Here is a 26,290-nt window from a genome sequence, read left to right on the forward strand (position 1 = left end):
ATAATTTATGTGTGATGATTGCTTGACGGTGCGTGAACGATCTTCGGATATTGCATGTACCGTCAAGTGGCAGTTAAAGATATGATTGATATGTATGATGTATGAATGATGTATGTATGAATATATATGATGTATGAATAATGTATGTATGATATGTCAATGGTACGTGAACCCTCTTCGGAGATTGCACGTATTGTCAAGGAAAGCATGTAAGACAGGTACGGTACAATGTACTAAATGTAGGGAACCGACCCTAATAATGTCGGCGAATGTAGGGAACCGACCCTAATAATGTCGGCGAATGTAGGGGACCGATCCTACTAATGTCGGAGAATGCAGGGAACCGACCATAATAATATCGGCGAAGGTTATAGGGCGAAATGATCTTCAAAACCTATACGTATGAATGAAACTAGGTATATAAGTATGTAAGTAAATATGAAGGTATGTACCTTCGGGTACATATGTAAGTATGTGGATGTATTGTATGTCGTCTGATTAACTAGAACTCACTCAGCGTAGCTGACTTTTAGTATGCACGCAGGTTAAGAGATCGAGACAGCTGGTTTGAGCAGGACACATGGCAAGATTGAAGAGGCTGGAATCGGAAGATTTGTCATGATGTTTTGATACTATGTTTTAATTATGTTCTAAAAAGAAAAGATACCAATATTTGTAATGAATGGTTGACTATTATTATTATTATTCCGCGAAAAATTAATTAACTCTGATATTTAGAACTGTGTTTATGAGTAAATCCAACGTTAAAGTAAGGCACCGGTAACGAAATTCTTGTCAAAAGAATAAAGACTTGTCAAAAGATAATGAAATTCTTCTTGAAAGATTGATGGAAGCCTGGGGTGCAGGTGATGAAGTAAGCAAGCTCACTGCATCACAAAAGAAAGAATTATATGAGTAAGAACTTGCTAAGTATAGAACGGAGTTGAAAGAATCTTACCAATCTGATGTACCAAATCAAACTCCTTCCTTGCTATCTGAAGTAAAGAAAGAACCCTTTGAGGTTGATTTAAAAACAAAACTTATGCCATGGAAGGATAAGGAGAAGATCAATACTCTAAGGCATGCTATGTTAAAGAAAGGAATGACAGCCGGAGTATTTGATAATTTGGGTAAATCTCAATTGAGAGATTTGTTTTACAAAGAAAATGTATATTGGGATCAAGTAGAAGATTAGCACAGAAGATTGATGTCCCTATTATCTAGTCCATGCAGGAAAACTGACAGAAGACCTAGATCTTCTTCAAAAGAACACATGGACAGAGAAACAATGGGAATAATCAAGATCTTGTCCAAGGAAGGTGGTGATTATTTGAAACTAATTATGATGAAGAAAGAAGATACTGTAAAGATCTATGAGTTAAAAGGGCATGTGAGAAGACCCCAAACACAAAGGTAGTATACAACAAGGGCTTCCACATCAAGTGTCCTATCCCTACCACCATGTCCAAGCAACAAAGACAACAAAGGTTACCTTCTAGTGTGGACCTACCAAAGAATCTCTACTTTTGATTCAAGGACTAAGATATTCAAAGTGACTATGTCAAGTGGTGAGCTGAGAACTATAGTATTCAGGGATGACTTCTGATGCAGCGTGAAGATAAAATTGGATGTCAAACACGTTGATTCTAAGAATACCCGTGAAGAACTTCCCAAAACTTCCAGAAAAGACGTAGATCGTAAATAAGATAAATAATTGAACCTGTTGATTCACACGAATACCAGGATCAATTCGTCCAACTATCGTTGATTCACAAAGAATACCGATACTTAGGTCTTTCACACACTAACATACACTGTGATAGAGAGGAAATGATTTTTTTCATATATTCCAAACCTTATTTTCTTACATGACAAAATCTCAAGTATTTAAAAGAAACTATAAACCATTGGGCTTCTAATGATTAAACCAAAAGATATAAAATATTAATTATAAACTCTTGTAATTCCATAACCCATGTCTTCATTATTTGGTAAGTGTTTGATCTCCGCACATCAACTTCTGAGACTTCAACAAGGAACAACTAGATGAATTGGATAGTCTGTATCTTTATGATTATCTAAAGAGGAACATGTTTGTAGGATAACAGAGGATTGACATGTCTAAATACTTAAAAGAACAATCAAGAAATGGATTTCCTCTGCTTAAAAAGAAGAAAAAGTTGGAATACTCTGAGGCTAAGAAGCTCAAAAGGGAGAAGAGGATGAGCGATATAAGATTAATTGAGCTATTGTATGGAAAATCCAAGAAGGCCTCTAATCATCTTGCCACAATGAAGGAGTGCATAAGTATGAGAAGACAGATGACCAGGCCAAATTATGAAGACTAACGAAATGGAAGAATTTCTCAAATTCACTATGAAAAGAAAACTCAATCTTTCATTTGAGAAATTTTGAAGGAGTGGCCCTGGGAATCATCGAGCATGATACTGACCTGGAATATCTTCATATGGATGATCTTCAAGACTTAATGAGGTGGAACCTTCCAGCTCAACATCCATTCCACAGGGAGATTTCTATGTTCCAAGAAAAGGCTGCTGTTGTGAAGCTTGAAAGAAGATGTGAAGCAGGGAGCTCAAGAAGATGAAGCCTTTTTGTTTTTGATTATGTTAGTTTGATCTGTAATTTCCTTATGACAGCATTTGAATATGTAATTTTTGTTTATGTAATGTAATTTATTGCTTTTAGAATTTGATGTGTATTTTTGGCGCATCTGAATTTGTTCTGATATAGGGGAATTTGTTCTGTATTTTTGGCGCATCTGAATTTATTGCTTTTGTATTTTTGGCGCATCTGAATTTCTTCTCAACCTTCTCAATAAATGGCTAAGTATGGAATTCGAGAAAACTTGGCACTTCGAGCAAGCCTAGAACTTATTCAAGCAAGGTATCTTACTTTCGAGCAAGGTTATCTTCTGGAAGTCTTCTAATTCTTTGTTCGAGTGAACTACACTTCATCAAGCAAGGTTTTCCTTCAATCGAGCAAGGTTTGTTTAAGATCGAACCATTGACATAACCAAGCTTAAACCAAGTAATTTGGTGGGTCGAGCAAGGTTCAATAAACAGTGATTTCAAGCACACTAGAAGGAAGTTATGAAAAATTATCCTAAGGACTTCCACGAGCAAGGTTCAACCTCGATCAAGCTACGGTGTCACCATCACACTTAGTTTGTTTAAATAAGTTAAAGACAAAAGGTTGAAGAGATCAAGAAAAACAGGTTTGCTCGTAGGATACTATCGAGCAAAGTTTGATATTATCATGAAGATTAAAGTCTTCTTGAAGAATATTTTCTAAGGAAAATATTCTAAGTAACGCTTGCTCGGAGAACTGTTCCAAGCACACTTATGGTTACAAGGTTTGCTCGACAAAGATGAAAGCTTACTTAAAGACCTTTTACACTTGTAATATTTTAAATACGTTTGTATATGTTTTGTAACAATCATTAGGGTTTCTAAAAGGTGTCAGGTGTGCCTATTTAAGGAAAGTTTAGGTCACATTTATTAGGGCACCAGAGCAAATACTGAGTGATTTTACGGCTGACAAACTTTCTTTACAAACGGAATATTTTGTACGGAAAGTGGTCTCACACCTAACATTCCACCTACAAACCCTAATAGATCTTCATTGTATTCTAATATAATATTAGTGGAAATCTTCTTTGATATTCGTTGGGTTTTCACACTAGCATCCTTCGTAACCGTCTTGTCAACACTAAGTTGTTGGTTACGAGAATCATAAGTGTTTAATCGATCCTGACAGTTAGGTCATTTACTATGTGTTCTTGACTAGTTTATGATTGATTTGCAATAAGAGCATAGGAATAATATTTTAGTCAAACAAATAAAAGTGTGTTGCTAACCTAAAAAGTTGTAAGGTAAAAGGTCATTTGTTTGATCTTTGTTGATTAATATTGGTAGATTTAGTTCTTTATAAGGAGTTCGTTTAGGTTTGATTGGTTAACATTGTCCATCGAGTCAATTGAGTTTATTAAACTACCTTTGATCTTCGCGCTCCTGTCTATTTTATGATCTTAATTCCATAACAAGTATGCTCCAATTAATTGATAACTGCAACTTAGGGGATTCAAGCCTAGGTGGTTTTTCATCATCATCCGAATCAGACAAACTAAATTGTCTTGTGTTTTGTTTACTTGTCTTTTCTAAATTAGTTATTTTATTAGTTTAATATTTAGTAATTTAAAACCCCTTTATAATAATTATAAAATAAATACGTGTCAGTTTGTTGAGTCTATTTAGTTAATTTACGCAATTTAAAGAGTCTCGTGGGTTCAATATACAACTTACTTAGCTTTATTAGAGTCGACCAGTTCACTTGTCGGTCAGTAGTTTAGTCAAGTTTTAAAGAGTCTAGAGTATTACTTAGTGTCTAGTTTAGCGTAATTTAGCAAATAATTATTTAACTACTTTTAGCACATCAAGCCAACATACCGTAAGAGGTAAGATACCATTCTTGGATTGCTAACCTAGTTTGGCTCAAAAACGTATGATGGATCTAGGCGAATGTGTGTGGATTTCAAGGACCTTAACAAAGCCTGCTAGAGATTGACTGGAAGGTAGATTTCCTTACAGGCTTCCAATACAAATGCTTCTTGGATGCCTACAAGGGCTACCTCTAGATTTCAATGAAGGTTGAGGAAGACTGCATTCCACACCGATAAAGGAATCTTCTTTTACAAGAAGATGCCCTTTGGCTTAAAAAATGCCGAAGCTACATACCAACATTTGATTAACAACACCTTCTCGAATCAAATTGGAAAAACATGAAAGCTTACGTTGATGACTTGGCCATAAAGAGCAAAAGCAAGAAATAAATGCTCAATGACATTAAAGAGACATTCCGAAATCTTAGAAGCATCAACATGAAGCTTAATCCAGTCAAATGCTCATTTGGATTCAAAGAAAGTAATTTCTTGGGTCACTTAATTAATAAACAAAGCATAAGAGCTAACCCAAGTAAGGTACAATCTATTCTTAACTTGCATTCTCCAAAAACAATAATGAGGTCCAAAGCCTCAATGGCAAGATTGCTGCACTTAAACTATTTCTTTCAAAATCAGCAAAAAAATTTCTACCGTTCTTAAAACTTTAAAGAAATGTAGTGACAAAAAGGATTTCAATGGAGTAGCGAGGCAGAAGCTGCCTTCCTAGCCCTGAAGCAGCATCTAGCTTCATTGCCTGCTCTCCCAGCTCCTCAAATAGTAGAAGTGAGAATAGTTTATCCCTCTACAGGGAGGTAAGCTATTAGCTCAGTGCTTATTGTAGAACATGACAAAGTCCAAGTCCAAATATGCTTCATCAATAGAGCGCTACCAGAAGTTGAGCTCAATTACACGTCAATCGAGAAGCTAATCCTAGCACTCATTCACACAGCCAAAAGGGTAAGACGATATTTTCAAGCTCTTAAGATGAAGGTGTGGCCGGGTCGTGCCTCCGGCGTTGTTACTTTGAAGAAATTAGAGTGCTCAAAGCAAGCCTACGCTCTGTATACATTAGCATGGGATAACATCATAGGATTTCGGTCCTATTACGTTGGCCTTCGGGATCGGAGTAATGATTAACAGGGACAGTCGGGGGCATTCGTATTTCATAGTCAGAGGTGAAATTCTTGGATTTATGAAAGACGAACAACTGCGAAAGCATTTGCCAAGGATGTTTTCATTAATCAAGAACGAAAGTTGGGGGCTCGAAGACGATCAAAAAGCCCATAAGATCCATCTTGGAAATCCCAGAAGTAGCGAGAAGGCTAGCCAAATGGGCAATCAGTTTAGGTGAACACAACATAGTGTACGAATCTGGAAATGCCATCATGGTTAGGTCTTGGCCGACATTCTAGTCAAAACGCCAGAAGAAACTATGGAAGTGAACGAGCTAGAAGAAGGTGAACCTGCTATCCATTTGGGAAGTGGACACTCTAGACTGATGCAACTTCAAGTATAGAAGGTTCCGGAGATGGTCTAATAATTAAAGACCCCCAAGGAACCGAATATATATACACGCTCTGTTTAGAGTTTCCATGTATTAACAACGAAACATAATACGAATGTTTGATTGCAAGGCTCTGCCTAGCGAAATTAATGAAGATTCAGGAGTTAAGCGCCTTCGTCGATTCCAGATTGGTAGCTAACCAAGTGAACAACGAGTTCATAGCAAGGGAACCTTCAATGTTGAAATATAAACAGAAGGTCAAAGAGCTCATGAAGGAATTCAAAAGATGCACCTTAACTCAAGTGTCTAGAACTCGGAAAAAGCAAGCCGATGCCCTTAGTAAGCCGGGTTCCTTGACCTTCTCGCACTTAACAAAGAAGGTGCTGGTGGAAGCCTTAAAGAGCACATCAATTAAGGAACTAGAAGTTCAAGACATCATTGAAGAAGATGGGACCACTTAGATGACCCCCATCATTGAGTTTCTCAAAAATGTAAAGCTCCCCACTAAGAAGGAGAAGCCCTAAAGCTGAAGCTTATAGCAAAGCAATACATGATAGAATACACTGTCCTATGAAAGAAGGGGTATTTGAGCCCTTTGTTGCGATATGTGGGACCAGATCAGACAACTATCTTTTGAGGGAAGTACATGAAATCATTTGCAGAACACACTCCGGTTCGAGGTTGGTTGTAACTAGGTTGATGAACCTAGGGTACCACTGGCCAACAATGCACATGGACTCCGCGGAGTTCATACATAAATACGAAGCCTGTCAGCTCCACGCTCCCGTCAAAGAAAACCCGAAGCACAACTTGGTACCAATGATTTTTGCTTGGCCCTTCTACAATTGGGGAATGGACACGTTGGTCCCTTCCACGAAGCAGCTGGGAAGGTGAAGTTCCTACTAGTAGCTATAAACTATTTCACCAAGTGGCTAGAAGTTAAGTCTCTAGCTTCCATCAAAATCAAGTGATAAATATTTCTATGGAAAACATAATTTGTAGATATGGGATGTCATGAGAAATAGTGACGGACAATGGGAAGAAATTTGCGGAGAAACCATTCAGTCCATGGTGCAAGGAGCTGCCAATCAAGCAAGTGTTTAGCTCAATGGCATACCCCAAATCCAACGGCAAAGTTGAACGAATGAACCATAGCATCGTTGAAGGTGTAACAACTTGGGCTTTAACTAATTATTTTATTAATCATGACTCGACTTGTTTCGATGTTCGAAACATTTTGCGTTTATCGATTTATTTAATTATTATAATATTAATGTTTAATTATTTATTTAAAATATACTTATAACTTTCAACATAAGACAATCTTAGGCTAAACTTATAATTTTACAAAAATATGTTTCCACTCTCAAAATGTAGGGACTATAGTGCAATTTCACATTTTATAACCCACGAAACCTGCATACCGAATCCATACCCGTTTACCCGACCCAAACTCAAACCCGTTCCCTTTTCAAGAACCCGATTGCAATAGGTGATGTCTTGCACCTCAATTCCAGCATCCATTATAGAAATTGAATCACTATATGCATTATAACCAATGATTTAATTTCGTTAACATGATCATTTTGTTTCGTTTTTCTTAATTTGTGCAGCCAACATCACATAGATATCATTATACATGTATACAACGATTGTAACTCTATTAAACCTATAGTTAGCATCACCTCACCCTCGTCATCTAAACCCCTCTAAAGAATTGGATTATAATAACGTAGGGATGGTTGTTCTTCTCATGTTTACTGTCGTCGAGAATACTCTCAATTAACCCTCAAAATCGTGACATGTTTAAGTGTTTAATACATGATTATGTTCGTCTTGGTTTCTATTACAATAACCCCAAGGTCAATTGGATTAACCATACCGGATTAAGCCAATCGATCTTGTAATGGTTCTTAGGGTTTTCTGGTTATTACCTTTACAGGTTTGATATTTTATTTCTGAATCATAACATGAGTTAGACACCAGCCTGATTGGCTGGTTCACTTGGTTTACATCATCACGAAGGTTGAGGGGGGGGGGGGGGCGCGAGTTCAAACACCCCCCCCCCCCCCCCGCCGCCCGTATTTTGTCTCATTTTTTGATTTTTGCTTATTTAAAACATATAATTAATATAGTTAATCAACTTAATTATATTACAAATATTATAAATATTTTAATTAATCAGTATTTTATAAAAATTAACATATTAACTCGTTGTCTTTCCGATCATTGATTAAAACCATATATTGATATATATATATATATATATATATATATATATATATTTATGTATGTATGTATGTATGTATATATATATATTAGTTAAAAATATTGATAAAAATTTTATAATAAAGGTTATAATATTAAAGATTCGAAAAGAGTTTTTGATTTAAAATGCATAAATAATATAAATAAATCTTATTGTTTTAAAATAAGTATTGGTCAAATGTTTTTATAAACAAATATTTAATAGCAATTATCACAACTTAAAGTAGAATATACTTATAATAAGAAAATGGTTTATCTTATTATTACTAATATAATTATAATAATCTTTTATAAATTAAACGTTAAAAAAAAATTTTAAACACTCGTTTTCCCATCTCAAATATCCTTTAATCTTTATTAGACCATTTGTTAACCTATGGTACTTTTCGATTATTATTACTTAGGAATTTCCCGTTGATACTTCTCGAGAACGATATCTATCCTCTTACCATTCTTCGCGTATTTATTCAATTGCTTTTTGCTAAGGTGAGTATCTCACTCCCCTCTTTTACTTATTTTATCTTTTGGGGACATATGCGTAACTAGTTATTTTTATATTATATAGTATTAAACTGCAACTGTTTATCCTTGTGTGTATATTAGTTTATGCCGAACTTGTCATTTGCTTACTTGCTTTATTTTAACGCATTTCGGAAAGGTCCATCATTTATAGTATGATCATACGACTTTGTTAACCGAAGTCCATTTTTATGGCAATGGTTTAGCCCTAGCTTGGTAACCAGTGTCCATTTGAATGGAATTGGTTTAGCTCTATCTTTATTGTTTGGCTGATTTGTTATGTGCTATGGCTTAATTGTTTATCTTATAGGAACAGTCTGCATTTTTCTTTATTTATTATATATTTCATATAACTGGTGTTTTACTCACTCAACCTCGTGTTGACAAAACCTATTGTATTTTTAACGCATATGCAGGTTATCGTGTGATATGATCTCCAAGTTGTTTGAAGAACTTAGGATTTGCATGCTAGAGAGAAGAAACAAGAACTTAAATTTTAGTTTGTCTTATTTTTTTTTATTTATGGATTACGTACTTTAGTATTTGGTATTTTTTGGATTAATTAATTTGAAATAATAGATATTAAAGTTTTAATTATTGCATGATAGTACCTTGAGAGCTGTGAGCAATCAATACCCATTTACCCAACCCAAACTTAAACCCATTTCCCTTTTCGTGAACCCGATTGCAATAGGTGATGTCTTGGACCTCAATTCTCGCATCCATTATATATATTGAATCAATATATGCATTATACATACCATATAGGGCCTAACTGACGATTTAATTTTGTCAACCTGATCATTATGATTCCGTTTTCTTAATTTGTGCAACCGACATCAAATAGATATCATTATAAATGTATACAACGATTATAATTCGATTAAACCTACAGTTAGAATCACCTAACCCTCGTCATCTAAAACCCTCTAACGAATTGAATTATAATAACGTAGGGATGGCTTTTCTTCTCCCGTTTACAGCCGTCGTGAATACTCTCAATTACCCCTCAACATTGTGACATGTGCAAGTTCTTAATACATGATTATGTCCGTCTTGGTTTCTATTACAATAACCACAAGGTCAACTGGATTAACCATACCGGATTAAGTCAATTGATCTTGTTAGGGTTCTTATGGTTTTCTGGTTATTACCTTTACAGGTTATATATATTTTCTTTATGAATCATAACATGAGATAGACACCAGCCTGGTTTGCTGGTGCACTTGGTTTACATCATCCCAATGGCTGGGGTCGCGGGTTCGAACCCCCCAGCCTGTAGTTTGTCTAATTTTTTTTATTTTTTCTTATTTAAAACATATAATTAATATAGCTAATCAACTTAATTGTATTACAAATATATAAATATTTTAATTAATCGGTATTTTATAAAAATTTACACATTAACTCGTTGTCTTTTCGATCTTTAATTAAAACCATATGTATGTATGTATGTATGTATGTATATTTTAGTTATAAAATCGATAAAAGTTTTATAATAAAGGTTTTAATAAAGTTTTAATATTAAACATTCGAAAAGAGTTTTTGATTTAAAATACATAATTAATATAAATAAATCTTATTATTTTAAAATAAGTATTCGTCAAATATTTTAATAAACAAATATTTAATAATAATTATCACAACTTTAAGTAAAATAATACTTATAATAAAAAAAGGATTTATCTTATTATTACTAATATAATTATAATAATCTTTTATAAATTAAACGTTAAAAAAAATTGAACACTCCCTTTCCCATCTCAAATATCCTCTAATCTTTATTAGACCATTTGTTAACCCGTAGTACTCTCCATTTTATTACTTGGGGATTTTCCCATTTATACTTATCGAGCACGACGTTTATCCTCTTACCATTCTTAACGTATTTATTCAATTGCTTTTTGCTAAGGTGAGTATCTCACTCCCCTCTTTTACTTATTTTATCTTTTAGGGACATATGCGTAACAAGCTATTTTATATTATATAATATTAAACCACAACTGTTTATCCTTGTGTGTATATAAGTTTATGCCTAACTTGCTGTTTGCTTACTTGCTATATTTGAACGCATTTCAGAAAGGTCCATCATATATAGTATGCTCATAAGACTTTGGTAACCGAAGTACACTTTTATGGCAACGGTTTAGCACTAGCTTGGTAACTAATGTCCATTTGTATGGAATTGGTTTAGCCCTGTATTTATTGTGTGGCCGATTTGTTATGTCCTATGGCTTAACTGTTTATATCTTAGGAACAGTTTGCATTTTTCATTATTTATTATATATTTCACATAACTGGTGTTTTACTCACCAATCTCGTGTTGACAAAACCTATTGTATTTTTAATGCATATGCAGGTCATCGTGTGATATGATTTCCAAGTTGTTTGAAGAAACTTAGGATTTGTACGCTAGAGAGAAGAAACAAGAACCTAAATTTTATTTTGTCTTATTTGTTTTATATATGGATTATGTACTTTGCTATTTGATATTTGTTGAATTAATTAATTTGAAATAATAGATGTTAAAATTTTAGTTATTGCATGATAGTACCTTGAGAGCTGTGAGCAATCAGCTCATGCATTTCCGCCGTAGGTTGGGGTATGACAGAAGGCATCAAGACAAGGTTGGGAATGAATGGCAAGAATTGGGTAGAAGAGCTTCCAAGCATCCTTTGGGCTATCCGGACCACGGAGAAAACAAGTCACGTCAAAACACCCTACACCTAAACTTTAGCTCAGAAGCTGCTATCCCCGCTGAAATCGGGGTTAATTAAAGTAGGGTGAGAAACAGGAAGGAACAAGGCAAGGACTCTAAGGTTCTACTCAACCTCGACTTCTTGGACGAATCCCGAGATCAGGCTGCTATTGAAGAAGACGGGTACAAAAAGAAGCTAGAAGCCTTGTACAACACCAGGGTAAGAAAGGAGATGTTTAATCCTAGAGATCTGGTCCTCAGAAACAACGATGCCAACAAACAATCCGACACGAGAAAATTAGGACCCAATTGGGAAGGTCCCTATGTAAGGGGCAGATCTTACAAGCTTAATGACATGGAAGGAAGAAAGGTGCCACATCATTGGAGCGACAAGCACCTCAAGAAGTTTTTTGGTTTAGGACATCATTATAAGGTCCTTGTACTAGTTATGATGGAAAGATCAATGATATTATATTTTGAGTAACAAACTTGTTTATTATCCTATCTAAGGGTGAGCCCCTCCAAACTAGGCTCCATGAGGTCCGGCGTAGTTCCTACACATATAAAGGGTTGAGCTCTTAGGCCATATTGCTCAGCAGGTAACAAGACGCTATATCTTCCTGTATACAGGTTGAGTCCCAAAACGATACGACTCCATGGAACACTTAGAAAAAAATTATATCCATAAAACGAGGCTGAGCATCTCTTATCAACCTGCTCCACGAGTACTAAGACAAGAAGTTTATCAAGTTGATAAGCTCAAGAAGCATAGGACTTGTGTAACAGTATACCACAAAACAAGCTAAGTAAAATCTTGTGGACTGGCAAGCCAATAGGATAAGCTTTGTGTCAGTTCTTAGCTACTAAGCTAAGGAAGGGTGTCTGCAGCATCCCTTCTTAACAAAGTTTCAAAGATGTTGCAGAAATAACAAACAAACATGAAAAACATAAGTAAACAATATAAACTATGAGATAAACATAAAAACATAAAGGCACTACAAGAATGTGCCATATGCATCACAAAGATAAAGTAGAAATTGTTCATGCCTACAAAGGCTTACATAAGAAAAACATAATTTAGCTCAACCGAGTTTTTTTTTAATGAAACCGGGATGATAAAATAAGAATTTTGGTTTTTATACTTTTTTGATTTTTGTGTTTTTATTTTATTTTATGATTTTTTTTATTATTGGGCTTCTTGTGGTCCAAAATGGTTCTCATAGTTCTCAATTTTAAAAAGGTTCTCTCATGATCCTGATCCTATATATATATATATATATATATATATATATATATATATATGTATATATATATATATGTATATATATATATATGTATATATATATATATATGCTCGAGTGTTTAGACCCAAAATACTAAGATTTATTTGATAAATGGATGGGTCAATGGCTGTTGGGATATTATAACCATTTGTTATTTAAGTAAAAATAAAATGTTATACTCATAAAAAAATGATCAAAGATGGTCATGTATAAATTTGTAAGCATAAAATACTATAGGTTAATTTTATGTGCAGTCAAGAAGCACATGTTGTTTATCCTAAAAAAAGTTTAATAGTAAAGGGAAAAGGGGTGAAGGCATTTGTCTATTCCAAATTTTCAACAATTACTATTGTACACACATGTTATGTCATAAATCAAGTCGTCCACAAGTATGTGTGACTTTTCAAACAAGTTTCATGTTTTACAAGAAAGTAGGGTGATGAGAAGTCATGTATTTCAAAAAGGTGATGTGACCTTATGTACTCACCCACAGTATTGTTTTATCTTTTGGGTCAACTATTACGCACCCAGCAACCTTTGGCATTATTATACTATCAAAAAATTTCAGGGTGAGGCCCTCCTAGGGAGTCCCTCCAGTAAAATCCTTTAAAAACGAGACCCTTCACAACAAACCTCCCTTCCCAGACAATTTTTTCAGAAATAAGCCCCCTACCAAACAATTGCTTCAGAACAAAGCGCCTTACTAGACCATCTCCTTGGAATTAAGTCTTTTACCAAATATCTCTCCAGAACATACCCCTTACAAAATAATTACTCTAGAACAAGGTTCCTACTATTCCGTCTCTTTAGAATGAAGTCCCTTACTAAACCATCTTTTCCGAGGGAAAGCCCATACTAAAGAATCCCTCCAGAACAAACCCCATTATTAAATAATTCCTTTAGAATAATGTCTCTTATTGAACCATATCCTCATAACAAGGTACCTTACTAAACAATCCTTCATAACGGAGCCCCTTTCCAAGACGAAAACCTCCTTTCAAGACAATCCACATATAATAACACTCCTCCCATACAATCCATACTGAAGCCCCATACCATAGTACAAGAATCTATTTAAAAAAACGAAATTTCCCTTTCCAATGGATAAGGTGTCTAAAAATTCCCCCCACGAAGAAAAAATATCATTTGGGAAAAAGTCCTATGCAAAGGAAAACAACCTCTTTCAGATTTTCTTTCTCAAGAAGAATAATCCCTTTTCGAATGAAGTAAGTATTTGAAAAGTTCCTCCCATATGGAATGGGAGCCTCATACAATCATATTTTGCATTACAATAATTTTATCTGAAAAGAAATAATTCCCCTCCAAAGGATGGAATGCGTGAAGGCATTCCTACCCTCACTACATCAACAACGTCCCCTACTACAAGAGTTTTCTATGAGTAGGAGAAATCCCTGTCCAGGGGATGACAAATGTGAAAGGTCTCTTCCATTCATAAGGAACCCCCTCCTACACCAACATGGAGCTGGGGGACTAATTTGACATTGCATCATTGTGTCGTGGGTTTTCATGATTGGAGCCTCTTTAATAAAGCAATAGGGGACCCATTTATCAGCTTATATGCATGAAGACGTATCTTATAAAGAGATCACCGTTTTAGGGAGACTTCCAAGGAAAAGTAATTCCCTTCCAATGATTGAGGTAGTGGAAAAGTCCCTCCCAACAGGAACGAAGCTTTTTACTGCAACATCTCATATTTCAAGTGTCATTTTAAAGAAGAAGAGTTCTCTTCTAAAGAGTGACAAAGTCGATGCGAAAGGAAAAAATCCTCATGTGGTAACACTTCACATTCCAAAAAAATTTCATGGAGAAGAAACTTTCATATCCCTATTATATTTTATAAGAAGGGAATGGGCCCCTACCAGTAGCCCCTTCCATCATCTTCATGTGTAAGACTTCTAACATGTATTAAAACTAATTATGCTTTTTATATTTATGATTAACAAATATAATTGTTCGACCGTACTTAAAATTCCCACAGATGGGATAAATCCCTCTAAAAGAGGCATCATACTTGAATTCCCCAAGATGGGATAAAGCCCTCTAAAAGAGACATCATACTTATAACTTTCCCAAGTGGGATAAAACCCTCTAAAAGAGGCACCATACTTATAATTCCTCCAGATGGGATAAATGTCACACCCTCAAAATCCACTAACGGAGTTTTACCATCAGAGGGTGTGAACTAACAGGATCGGAATCATTAGTTATAATCAAACCATAAAAACATTTAAGTGAAAATAAGTGCGGAAGCGTAAAAACATAAACCAAGTGTTGCGCCACGCAGGACGACTAAAAAAACCCACATAGTAACAGTTTAAAACAAGTTTGCATAATCAATAATGTTCAAAGTAATGCATGATCCTATACCGCGCGCCCGCCTCGGCTACCTGAGAATAACATACTAAAAGTGTCAACACGAGGTTGGTGAGTTCACAAGTTTATGTAAAATAAAGCGTTTAGCATTTTGCGTTTAGCGTTTTGCGTTACTAGATAGTGTTAAATCAATTATATATCGATAGGTAGCTAGCCTATACAACAAGTATTACTAAGTGTTCGACACCGAAGCTGACTGTTTATCATGTGCCTTGCCTGGTCTATCCCGACCATGGTAATGTGTTAGCCAAAATTACACCCACTCGACCTCCAGTCGAGCTTAGCGTTGGGTGGGGTTTGTCAAACCCAGTAGTACTACTCAACAGTGACTCGCTATTATCCAATACTAAACGGTTCGATGTGTAGGACTTCAGTTGTTTCGTTTGCCACTTAGCCTTTACAAGTGATATATAATCTAATAACAAAATCTAAAAGCGTTTCGGAGTATGTATTCTCCCCCAAGTGAAAAGCGTTTAAAAAGCTTAAAAGGGGAAAGTGAAACTCACTGTTTGCGAAGAATTCCCAAAAACAAGTCACCCAAGTGATGCGCGTCACAGAAAACTCTCACTAGCGTTCTATAACAAAAAAGAGATTTTCTAAGAGTCGGAACTATTATCGAGTCTCTAGACCCGGCACATAATTCCTATGCACAAGATACGTTTCGTGTTTCGTTTGTGACTCGTGTGTGACTTAACAAGCACATTTGTGATACGTTACATGTTGTGAACAACTATCTACGTGTCACGTGTCAATAGTGTACATTCCTAGCAATTATCCCCCGCAAGGGCAATTTGGTCCAAAACATAACAATTATCTAGCAATAAGCACGTTTCATGTATTTTCACAAAGTTCAGCAGTTAGTTTCATCAAGACAGAATTCTACTTGAAAGACTACTCTATTCAACAGATCATAGTATCACAATTAATTCACCAAAAATCGTCACAGAAACATACATGTGTTAGGTTTCCAGAACATATTTTATTGTATTTTTAATCTTCATAGATTTTTCACAATGATCAAAACACTACAGCAAACTCACAACAGTCAAATTCATGCGCAACAGAATGTTATTTGTTATTCCCGTTAAATGAAAAATCTAATTAATACAAGACCAATTGGGTTAGCTTCTTAACTCAACAAGTTAACTTCCAAAAGTGGAACCAACCCATTTGGTCTCGTAGTTCATGAGCTATGCTAATTACAAAACAACTTAACAGCAGGTCTCACAACTCAGATTTGCACTTCAGTTTTGTAAAATCATAAAGATTAACTTTTACTCGTCCAAAAATTAAAACTTGGACTTTATAGAAACTAGACTCAACATAGCACCCTGTAGTGTTAACAACCTCAACCAATTTCCACATTAACAATTAGTTACAGTTGTCTAAACATAACTTACAATCTGTCCAGTACCAGTTTTGATCTTTAATCACATTTAAATCATTTAACCAACCAAAACACCTCCAAATTAGGCGTGGTTGGACTTTCTGAAAACTAGACTCAGAGTACTACCTTGTAGACTCATAATTAGCTCAGTTTGCTTTTATATTCAACAAGTTACACATCGTTCAAGTTTAACAATCACTGCTATCAAAACTCAGCAAGCATAAACAATCATCTAACATGCATCCTAAACATACGACAAAACTCAAAACATGTAATACACATAATTAATCATAGAAATCAGTAGTAACCCTCTAGGGTTTACAAACAATCAATGATTCAATAATCTTTCACCGTTCAAAATCACATATGATCATCAACATCAATAGCTAACACATAATCAATCATCCTCTAGCAACAATCAATCATATAAACACTTAATACATAATTTGCAAAGTTAGGGTTTCATATTTATACCTTAAAAACGCAGAAACACACAAGGGAAACGTGAGAGATGCTTAGAAACGAGTGTAGGATGCTCCGATTATGAAGAACAAGATCAAAACTAGGTGATATGTGTGTGTGTGTTGGCTGCCGATCGCAAGAGAGGGGAGGGGGGGCTGCCGTCGGGTAGAGAGAGAGAGAGGGGAGGGGTTAGGGTTTTATTAATATTATTAATAATAACATGTTACATCTAGGCCCCTCAACTTCTAATAATTACTTTTCTAGCTTAAATTGACTTGTTTGCATCTTGAGTTAATGTTTCATACAATGTTATCACATAACACATAAGTCTAACACATAATTATCACATAATTATTGTTTTGACGTTTTTCGTTTATTCACCAATGGTTTGCGTCAACTCGTTTGCGTTTCGGTGAAATCCCGAAAGACTACACATGTAGTAATTGTCAAGCGTCATTTAAAACCTTATTTTAAATGTAATGAGATGTGCGTTATAGATCCAGTGATCTTAAGTTTGAATTGACGGAGTTTGAGTTAACGGAGTTAACCTGAAATTGACGAGTGTCACAATAAAGCCCTCTTTACGAGGCATATCACTTATAATTCCCCATTTATGGGAAAATGACATCAATGCTTCTTAACAAGTGTGAATGGAAGGCTCGACTGAGGGGCTTGGATCCATATAAAAAATAGCCCAAAAGCCCTCTTTACAAGGTACATCACTTATAATTCTCCATTAATGGGAAAATGACATCAATGCTCCTTAACAAGTGTGAATGGAAGGCCCGGCTGAGGGGCTTGGATCCATATAAAAAAATAGCCCAATCCATGGGCTCAATACTTATGATTTCCCCAGAGGAAAATAGCCCCTTCTAAAAGGCTCAGAATTTACATTCCCCCGAGTGGGATATGGCCCCTAATAGAGGGCTCACGACTTATATATTTCCCAATAAAGGGGACACCACACATATATCCCCCCCCCCCCAAACATTTTTAACTTGATTGTTTATATTAACTGGCAAGACCTTGCAGAGGAAACATATAGAAAGAATTTGAATTCTCATACTTAATGTCAGGGGCTTGATATATTTTCAACAAATATTATCACGCCGAAATTGTTTATATCATCGTTTCTATGTTCAATAATAATAAAACAAGAACATGATCATTGTTAGAGCTTGTTAATTGCCTACTAACAACTTTTTCCAGGTTATTCAGTAAGTAAAAAGAGATTACATACATCCAACATAGTTACCTCAGAAACAAAAGTTAACATTGTCTTGGTTATGTTAAAGAAACTGGCCCTAAAGTCCCTTATCCCAATCATAAATAATTAGCATAAGGGACTGGGGGACTTTAAGATATAGTTCCAGGACTAGGCCCGTTATATGGTGATGAATTTAGAAATGCTTGATCCTTATATCATCCCATGACTTAGCTATCTCAACCTAATTGGGTCCAAATTTGATAAGTTAAAACAGAAAAAGGATCGCGTATTTCTATCGTGGTAGATTTAAATTGTCAAGAGAATCAGGTCAAGGAGAGTTTTGGAAACTAAATATCATCTACCTCAACAAAAAAATAAAAAGAGAACCTCGTCCGAAACTGGCCCAAGGAATGGGTCTAAACGGAATAAAAGGAATGAGCATATCATGTATGCGATAAGAAAGATGGCCAGGACCACATTAGTCTCTTGTGCTTAACATAAAGTATAAGGACTAGGGATCTTGTAAAGAATTCTATGAAAATGGGTCTCCATCCCATGATAGAGACCAAGTCAGGAAAGCCCAGGAGAAACCAAGATACTTGGAGAGTACTAGATACTCAAACCAAACATCCTACCAACCAGATAATAAGAAGATAGGAAATGTAAATATGAAAGTGGGAAAAGGAAGCCAATAGTTAAGAGAAAAGAAGACGATTCGAAAGACATCATGACATATTGGGGGAAGCAGGCGAGGCATTTTCATAAATGTTGTCGGTTCAAGTGTGGACCAGTAATGGGCTGAAAAGATAAAATGAGATTAGATAATATAAAACAAAGAAAGGTAAGGATGAGTCGGGGCGGGGCTTAGTCCATTACCTTTATCATTAGTTATAAGGATAATAAACGGGGAAGACTTGATGAGGTTACCTTTGAAATGGGTTCTCCAAATGATAAGATAAATAGGTCCAGTAGCAAACACGAGCTCAAATTAAGGGTGGCTAAAGTAAGGAAGCCTAAAAGAGAATATTTAAAAGACCTCCCAAAGAAAATAAATGAAATAAAAGGTTCTTGGGGGAGGGGGGGGGGTTAAGGACTTATCATATTGATCTGAATAAGTTAGTTGAATCAACCCAAAGGAAAGGGTTAGAACAACACATGTGACATGCCACGTTGTTGGAATGAATGAAGCCTAAGTTAAAGAGAACAATGGCCCAGGAGAAAGCTCCTAGTCAATCAACAGTACGGAATAGTTCTATGGATATTCTTTTTATATCAAAGATGCCCCCATGGCTTTATAAAAAGTGAGGATCTTCTATTTGTACTCACTCATTCCCACATGTAAGAATAAATACTCACAACCATTTAGTCGATCGGAATTTAAGGTGGATCACACAAGAGGTCGAATAGAGACTTGTTTTGAGTCTATTATACTCGTCATAAATAACGAGCATAATGGACTGGGGAGACTTGAAGGGCCTACCTGAGAATTGGGCTCTTTAAGCTGGATCACAACCCATGTAAGTGAAGAACATGATACCTAGCCCAAGAAAAGAGGCCCAAGGACAAAGGGTATAATAAAATAAAAGACCAAGTCAAAGGGGTCAAAGTTACTATGAACATGACTTGGGGGAGGACCCAAGGCACGCATGCTCCTGGAGGCGAGACAATATCCATCGAATAAAAGGAGGCCAGCTACAACCCCAGTAGAAAAGAGATAGGTCCAAAGTGAAAATAAGAAGAGGAGAAAGAGGGGGGACATGCCTGCATTAAGTCTATTACTTTTGTCATAAATAACAAAAATAATATAATGGGGGACTTGAAGAGGATACCCCAGAGTTGGCCCAACAAAGCCCAAGACAGAGACCATCCTGAGGAGGCCCAGAGCATATTCAGACAAAAGACTGAGTCAACGACAAACCCAGACTGGAGGATTGAAGAGGGGGCCCAGACCTGAAACATATGCTCTCTGAGGAAACCAAGAGATGTCCAGCGGATAATAGTGAGCTCCCAGCCAAAGTCAGAAGGAAGAAAAGACCGTTGGATAATAGGCTAAACCTTAGTTGTAATGGTCCAGGGAAAGATTCCCAGGGACCCTATAAATGTACACACTCCCTTTTGTAACACTCATGCACTTATGAATAAAAACATTACACTCTCTTTTACTTATCGTCATCTCACACTGGAGATCATCAAGAACAACCTCACACACCAACACACAACACTTGAACTCTCAGAGTCAAATAGTGGTTTCACTTGGGGTTTCTACATTCAACTATGAACCTTCAATAATAAAAAATGGCCATTCTTATCTCCTCACTAAAACCCATCATCGAACTCTCACACAATCATGTCCAGTTCAATTAGGGTTTCAACATGCTGTTTTAATCTGAATATCAAATATCATAGTACCTGGAAATGAGTGTTTCAAAAGTAATCTTTACTGTAACATGAAAATTATATGATCATCTTTAAATATGGAAACGTGTTCTAATAAGAATACTAATAGAGCGCCCAATACAAAGTGATTTTCGGCTAAAGAGCGTTAGAAGTAATCGGTGTCTTTGTTCAAATAAACTTAATGACTAATTGAAAGTAAACGACATTCAGAGAGGAAAAAAAAACAGAGAATTTGCCCTTGTTGATATTTTTAGGTAAATACTAGTTTATATTTTTTATGAACGGCGAATTAGTGTCATATGAAAAAAGACTTGAACCCAAGACTTCCATCCCTTTACTTTTTTAAAGGCTTTGCCTTTACCAATAAGCAACCAACCCCATTGCCCATTAAATACTAGTTATAGTTACACCAATATTATCAAATTCAGATACATTTATATACTTCATTAATAAATTTTTTAAGGATATTACGAAAAAAAAGGAGAATATAGTGATGAGTTTAATAGGTTTAGTTGGGTGGCCGTTTAAACAATCACATAGATAAAGCAATAACTACTAAACTCTGATAATTAATTATTTAAATTTATTCATGCTAATTCTTTGAACTAAACACCAACTATGAAACTATTGACTATTTCACCTATACATAGGGATAGTTCAATTTATTAAGGACCATCAAATGTATATAAGTTTTGACCAATTTCACCAACACCAAAGTTATAGGTAACTTATTCAAGGGTGCTGAGACTGCCTGCATCACTTCAGGGTAATTCTTATTACAAACAGTCTAGTCAGCATGCCACATCAGCTTTCCATTCATTTTTTCACACACACTTTTTACCTACAACAATAACATATTCATTATTCCCACAAATAACCTCATAATTTCCACATCACCAACATTGCGGACCCACCAACCACCATCCTTCACCATCCTTAAGGAAGGATCTTCAAGGATGGATGGCCCTCCACAATAAATGTCTTTTTCATCCTTCTAACAAATCTCTTTCACATAAGCCATGGATGGTCTTGATGTGGAAGATCTCAGACCTTATTGGATACAGAAAATGATGAGATATACATTTAACGTTATTTTAATTCTTAGAGATGTGCCATCATGCATATTTGCAGGGGGATCCTAATTCCTTGAACCATTTTGGATGCAGCATGCCGCTAATAGTGCAGTCGTCATACCGGGATGGCACCATATGAGTTACTGATTCGACGACAACACTATGATGCCAACTGAGCATAAATATTACATTCACAAGCTGCATTCCATTGTCGGGAATGCAGTCACCGAAGGACGATACATGGTCTTTGGTGTTGGGGCATCCCAACTCCTAAGTGCAGTAGTTTATGCTCTTTCCTCAGAAAACTCTTATTCGCCATCCAATGTCCTCGCTTCCATACCGTTCTATCCGGTAACAAGTTTTAATTACGATACTTTAATATCTCTACTATAGTTATTGTAATTACTATTGTTGGTCTATAGATGTATGAGGGTCAGACTGTGTTTTTCAACGCGGAGACTTTTATGTTTAAAGGAGACACAAACTCATGCAAGCTAATAATTCAACAAATGATATGAATGTAGTTGAATTTGTAACCTCACCAAACAATCCAGACGGGGAGTTGAAGAAACCGGTCCTTGGAGGGAAGACGATTACGATCATGCCTACTTTTGGCCACATTTTACATCTATCCCAGGCCCTTCAGATCATGATCTCATGATTTTTACTCTTTCTAAGCTCACAGGCCATGCCGGTACACGTTTTGGGTATGTGTGTTTATATTCGTCATTTGGTACATGCATGGATTTATATATAGGGACGCATTCACTGTAGAAATAGTTTTAATAAAAGTGATATGAAGTTGTATAAATTGTAAGATTAAATATGTAATTATATATACTTATATATGGTCATTATAATCATTTATATTATAATAGATCAAAATATTAGTTATACCTTATTATATATTAGTTTGGTAATTGTTGATGAGTCATATTACCCTTACTAGCTAATAAAAGGTTTCCTCTTGGGTGTATATAAAGGGAGATAAATATTAACATCAAAACCTAATCACACACATAACAATTTTGTGTGCCTCCTCTCTCCTAAACCGGGTTCCTCTCAAGAACCCTAACACCATCCTTAACTATACATCCTAAAGGGGAACTCGATCAAGATGACAAACATGTCGACTACATCATACCCTGCAGCGGTTACTACTCTCTCTGCTGTAACAAGTTCATAAGTTAAATATTTATCATGTTTTCTATTACTTACATGAGAAACTAATCAACATGTGGTATTAGAGCTTCACTATAGAAACAGTTTTAATAAAAGCAATATGAAGTTGTATAAATACCTTCTTTAACCATAATATATAAAGATGTTGGTGCCTTAATTAGCGGGTTATCTACTATTGAATCAACACATACGTGTGTTTATTATAGATGGGTGATTACCAAGATAAAGATGTATATGAGAAGGTTTCAAAATACATCATGGTGGCTGATTCGGGGATCTCAAAGGATACTCAACTGAGAGTTTTGAAGCTGCTAAAAGTAGCAATTGAAGAAGATGGGAAACCGCTTTTCGAATTTGTTTATAACAAAATGAAGGAGCGTTGGGATATTGACTTCAGTCTTATCAAAGTCAACTAGATTTTCACTTAAAAGAAGACATCCTTTGCACTGCAATTTCTTCAACGAAACTAGACTACCATCTCCAGGTTAATGTATTTCATGTTTATCTAACGATAATAGTTCATGTTACTTTTAAACCGTTAAATATTTTAAAAGTTCTTATTAATTTATACTAATATTATATCAAGTAACTTGTAATTTCTGGTTATATGTGTTAATTAACTACAACTTATGCATGGGTAAAATGTGAAAGAGAAGAAGATGAAGATTGTGGTGCAGTGCTAAAAGCCAGAAACATCAAAGGTCTTAGTGGAAGCACATTTACAGAAAAAGATCATTATACGAGACTTAGTCTCATCAAGAGCCAAGATGACTTTGAGCTGCTTATGCAACGGCTCACTGAGCTAGTGTCTACTGAAAATGGCAGCATCAGGTCCGTCTGGACAATATGAAGAGTTCAAATGAATCATGTATACAATGATGATCATATTTATAAGCCTTTTGCACAATAAAAGTTTGTTGGATAATTGTTCAGGCAATCCTAATCTAGTTGCCTGCTTGTATGTAACATGTGTCTGAAAGAAAAAAAAAAGATTGTTCTTCATACGGATATAAAAAATTTGATGTTGATATAGAAAAAAAGTATATTTTTACTTGTGCAATTTGCAACATTGTAAGCATTCACAATATGGATGAATATATGAATTCTTATTACTCATTTTAATTTAGTTAAGTTTTTTTATGTAATTTAATTAAGTTTTAGTAATTTACTCATTTTTATTTTGAGAATGTACGATTCTGATTATACATTAGATTTAGTCTTTGATAGGAATATGGTTAAGTCTAGATCTACTTTACTCTGTGTAGTGTGTGTGTTGAGAGGAGATTTAGATTTGGGTAGAGTAACGGTATGAAATGTGACAAAATAAAAACTGTTATAGATAATGAATAATTACATAGTATATATAGACGACGAGCTCATTCTTTATACAGGCCTAACGAATGAGCCTCTCATTCGTTTTATCATTCGTTAACATCCCTTAACGAATGAGCCCTATACGTTAACTATCATTCGTTAAATATCAAATAACGAATGAGGAGAAAAACTAAGCGGGTCATTCATTATTAGCTACTCTAACGAATAAGCCTTACATTAAAAGACTAATATACCCCTATACATTATCTATTCCCAATACATTAAAAAAGACCGAGACGTAAAAAGGTGCACTAATAAACTCCCCTCGTCTCGAGCTCTTTGTTGTCTCCATTTCTTGAACCTTCTAGTCTTCCAGTCAGCACAACTATGAATCTCAAACGCATAGCATACTCGAACAACCCTTTGGAATTGCATAGCTTGCTCGTTGTCTTTAATGTTCGCCCAACTAATCCAATTCTTGTATAACACTTCTTTGTCGGATTCAGTTAGGTTGATTAGCCACATAGGATCAATAACTCTTATAAACTCGGTCTTCAAACCCGATCCCAATACTATTAGTACATCGTTTTCCGTCTCGGTATTTTTTTGGTATTAGATAATGTATATGGGTATTTTGGTAATTAATTTAAAGGTTCATTTGTTAGAGTAGCTAATAACGAATGAGACTAGTGTGTCTTTCGTCCTCATTCGCTTGGGGATGTTAACGAATGAGGTTAACACATGAAGCCATTCGTTAAGACAACGAATGATAATTAACGTATGACAATGAATGATGATCATCGTTAGGGATTTTCTAAAGAATGAGCTCATTTTTTATATATGCCCTGTAAATTATCTAAGTTAATAATAATTCTTATTTAATCACTCCAGATCTCGTTACTATGCCCAAATTTCCTCTCAATACACACAGTTACACTCACTAAAGTAAATCAACCTAATCGTATTCATATCAATAGACTAGTTCTAAAGTATAATCATAATCATGCATTCTAAAGTGGTATCAGAGCTTGCATGTAATTGATTACATTTAGATTTCTAATTCGAGTCGAGTTTTGATCATTAGTCGTAACTAAGTGATCGAGTTTTGATAATCAGACTGTTTGTAATGTATAAATCGATCAATTGAAGGACTGAAACATGTTAATTGAAGCTGAATTTGACTTAGGATTGTTAGCGATGATGAGTTGATCATCTGCTATCATTTAATTGTTTTCATTTAGCCTAAATCATTAATTTCAGTTTGCATGGGAAAGTATTCAAAGTATTCATTAAGACATGAAGTCATTCGTTAAGACAACGAATGATAATTAACGTATGACAACGAATGATGATCATTCGTTAGGGATTGTCTAACGAATGAGCTCATTTTTTATATATTCCCCGTAATTATCTAAGTTAATAATAATTCTTATTTAATCACTCCAGATCTCGTTACTATGCCCAAATTTCCTCTCAATACACATAGTTACACTCACTAAAGTAAATCAACCTAATCGTATTCATATCAGTAGACTAGTTCTAAAGTATAATCATAATCATGCATTCTAAAGTGGTATCAGAGCTTGCGTGTAATTGATTACATTTAGATTTCTAATTCGAGTCGAGTTTTGATCATTAGTTGTAACTAAGTGATCGAGTTTTGATAATCAGACTGTTTGTAATGTATAAATCGATCAATTGAAGGACTGAAACATGTTAATTGAAGCTGAATTTGACTTAGGATTGTTAGCGATGATGAGTTGATCATATGTTATCATTTAATTGTTTTCATTTGGCCTAAATCATTAATTTCAGTTTGCATGGGAAAGTATTCAAAGTATTAACGTATTTTAACTTTGTTGTGTCAAAATTGGATAGAATTGAAGTGATTGAGGTGTTCGGATTAGTTCGGATTGGTTCAGAATGTGTTTGTGAGTGATTTGGTGTGATATAGTAGAGTTTTGGACGAGTTTGGATAGGTTTGGATTAGTCTGGATAAGTTTGGATCTGGAAAATGATGAAGATGATGAATGCTCATTCGTTGTTTTCTTGAGCTCGTTCGTTATTTTTTATTACGTTTTGTGAGGCCAAAGCATAAAAGTTTTCCATGATCTTAATATTTTGAAAGTTCTAGGATGAAAAG

The 26,290-nt window shown here is 35.2% G+C and overlaps 1 pseudogene; it reads left to right on the top strand.

The window, feature by feature from the left end:
- LOC143535853 (tryptophan aminotransferase-related protein 4-like) overlaps positions 1 to 23,908 on the top strand; it is a 29,741-nt pseudogene extending 5,833 nt beyond the window's left edge.
- The last annotated feature ends 2,382 nt before the right edge of the window (positions 23,909 to 26,290 follow it).

The sequence above is a fragment of the Bidens hawaiensis genome, unplaced genomic scaffold (assembly GCF_021521415.1).
Source record: "Bidens hawaiensis isolate Kalapana, Puna unplaced genomic scaffold, B.hawaiensis_p1.1 tig00010668_1, whole genome shotgun sequence".
Classification (NCBI taxonomy): Eukaryota; Viridiplantae; Streptophyta; class Magnoliopsida; order Asterales; family Asteraceae; genus Bidens; species Bidens hawaiensis.